We start from the raw sequence: 3,366 nt of genomic DNA on the forward strand, positions 1-3,366 counted from the left end.
TCTCCTTTCTCTTTCTCAGCGTCATCTTCGTCTATAAATATAAAGCCCACCTAATCGATTATTTCATGCCCACACGCACATAAGAGTCCCGCACTTGTAATATATAAATATATGTATATATCATATATGTTCCGATTGTTAATGTTTACAATTGAAAAAGTGAAGCTGCCAGCATGTTTTTATATACATACATATTTATTATATTTATGTTTTTGTTAATTAGAGGAAACATGGTGGTCTATATGTTTATAGACGATGACAGAAGAGAGAAAGCACAGATGATTTGAAATGCATGGAAGCTATAGCATTTCACTCATTCGTACTTTCTTTCTTCTGTCGCCGTCACTTTGATATACAACATTATCACCTAAGTTCCTCTGGTATAACCTGGTGTTTTTTAATCTAATTTAAGCCTCTGAATTATCCTCGGTATGATCTTTCGAATGTGTGTAAATTAGGTCGCGTTTAACTTTGGGAGTCATACCATAAGCGTCGATACGATTCAGAATTCCATCCTAGGGTGTCGATTACCTCGACCGGGACAATTAAAACCGATTCTCATTTTATTAATATCATTGAAACTGTTTGATCATTGCTTTTTTGACTTACCTTTTTTTGTTGTTGTTTATCAGCAGTGGTTGAGGATGCTTTTTTCGTTAAAGAGCAGGTTCAAAATTGGAGATGCTCGGAGACCTTTTGCCATCCAAAGAATCGAGCCTCTTCTACACTTCTCGATTTGCTTGGGAAGCAAATCCGATCCCGCGGTACACCTGATATTTCTTCTTTACTTGTTGGCCTAGTAATCTTCATAGTAGGGGTCTTTAATTGCTAATTATCTTAACCGGACTAGACCAGATCGTTTGAAATTGAGACTGAATTGTGCCTGAGAAAAAATAAAAATAAATTTTTACTTGTTAAGATATCTTAACCAGACTATCGTTTTGGATACGTTTAAATTTTTCTTTTTTTCAAATTTCGAAACTCCAAGTAAATGAAGCGGCGTATAAATTTCATCCATGCTACCAAGTCTTAAAATAAGCATGGATTCATCTTTAATTAACATGTTTTAAATCCTTGCAAATTGAAAATAATAAAAAATTTCTGATACGATTTCGTTTGGATTGCGGTTTCCATTACTTGAAACCAAACCGGACGTGCCTTTTCAAATAAAAGCTGGTGATCCAATCTGATGTGGAGTTTGGACAATTTTTTTTTTTGGGCACCACGTCTAGTAAGTATTGACTTTTATTTCAGGTTCGTGTATTTACTCGGAAAAGGGTGTTCGAGGAGATGGAAAAAGCAAGAGATGTGTTCATCCGGTCGAGCTTGTTCGCGCAGAAAGAGCAAAAGATTCTTCTCCCGAAGATCGTGGAGTCTTTCGCAAAGGACTCGGGTTGACAACTGCTTATCTGGCCGATATGGTCGATAATTTGATGCTCGATTCTCGAAGCAAATTCGTCCACAAGAAAGGTTCCAAGGGCATCGAGTGGATTCCCCACAACTTCACTTTCCACTATTCCATCTCGAAAGAGGTCGTTTTTAAGGATTGACGATCGATCCACCAAGATCTCCTTTCCGGAAATGGTGTCCCGATCTTTAGCTTTACTGAGTCGCGCCATAAATAAGCTGTGTGTGAAAAAAGAGAGGCTTTAATGGGTGATCAAATTGGCTCAACTGAAACTAGTTATAAATAATAATAATATAATGCGAGTACAAAAGAGGAACGGAAGCAGAGAATGTCATTGACGTCTTTGTAAGGATGAGCTTGTTTGATCACTAGTTTTAATGGCTTGGTTTGAATGTATTATATAGACTTGCTATTGCTATGCAAATTTTTGAGGAATAGCTAAATTATTGGTTTCTATTTAATGCATTCCTGTGTAATTAGGAGCGATTGACTAACAACTAATCAGCTTTTAATCACCGGATTAAAACTGACACAACAGAGATTTTTAAGTGTTTATTAAAAGCTCCAAATTCAACACATTTTTTCGGAATAAATTAAAAAAACAATCGTAATCATTCTTTGCCGGAAAATAGCATATCTATCTGAGCAATTTTAATCCATGTATCTAAGGTTTCTATCAAATAATAAATATTCTAAGTTTATTGTTTAATTATCTCTTTTAAAATTGAAGACTCCATAACTCTGTTTTTCGAAATAACAAAAATGCCCTCAAAATCATTCACATAATATTTGAAAAATGAAAAACATCATTCACAATTATTTCACTTTCTTTTGTTCAAAATAACGATAGTTTATTTCGAAATAGTTAATATTTAAAAAGAAAAGAAGAAAATAAGAACTGAGCTGATTTTGAACAGAATAAAATAGAAAAATAGAAGAATTTTTTCACCAAATAAAAATTAATGAAAAATGTAAAAGATAATTAAGAAATAAAATGATAATTAATGAAGAAAATAAGAACTTAGAAACAGGCTTAAAATTTCAGCGTGGATCGATGAGGACACAAAGAAAATCGAGGTGGATTCCATGTTGATTCCTAACAAGAAGCCTCCCGACAAACCGCCCATGTGAAGGCCGAGAAGATCAGTCTTTGTGAACCTCTCAATGTCCATAAGAAAAAAAACACACCCTTACAAATTCGAGGACAAATTTTCTTCACTCCGGACGAATTATGAGCATCAATTGTGATCAGTTTTATTTCATTTCAATTTTAGAATTTGGTGCATTGATTATGGTTTATTTCCTTTTTTACGCCCTTTTCAACTCTATAAGTATTATTCTCCATTGATGTAATTTGGTAGATTTTATGAAATAGTAAAAAGAAGTCAATATTGCAACTTGCGATTATCTCTCTTTCCTATATTACGCTCTACATCAGTCATGCTGTGACAGCCTCACTTCTTCCTGTTTGTGTACCCTTGGTCAATGATTTCAGGAAACTACAACACCATAAACAAAATGATAAGTAGGAAATATATATATATGCCCGGAATTTCCCATCTCAGTAGTAGCCTCTTGTTTGTGACATGCTATGTTTCCCTTATAATATAAAGGGTGAGTCCTTTTTCTTCTCTATGAAGCATTAAACATACAGAAAACAAAATCATAATATGAAGTATGAACTAAACTTTCACAACCTAATCCCATAACCTCTGTACCTGGACGTTGTCGTAGAGCTCAAACAACGGAACTGCGAGTACTCTCTCTCCGACAAGTGAACAACGTAAAGCTTTTTGCATTTCTGTAATGAACCTGGCGAACATCGGTAGAGAAATATTGACATTTACACCGATAATAGCAACAACCCAAACATATATAACCAGTAAAGGCTACAGATTTGAACAAATATGTTTGTTCCATTGCAACTTAACTACAAGCTGAAACACAACTGGATACCA

The sequence above is a fragment of the Urtica dioica genome, chromosome 8 (assembly GCF_054948205.1).
Source record: "Urtica dioica subsp. dioica isolate 48M chromosome 8, U.dioica_male_clone48M_v1_H2, whole genome shotgun sequence".
Lineage (NCBI taxonomy): Eukaryota > Viridiplantae > Streptophyta > Magnoliopsida > Rosales > Urticaceae > Urtica > Urtica dioica.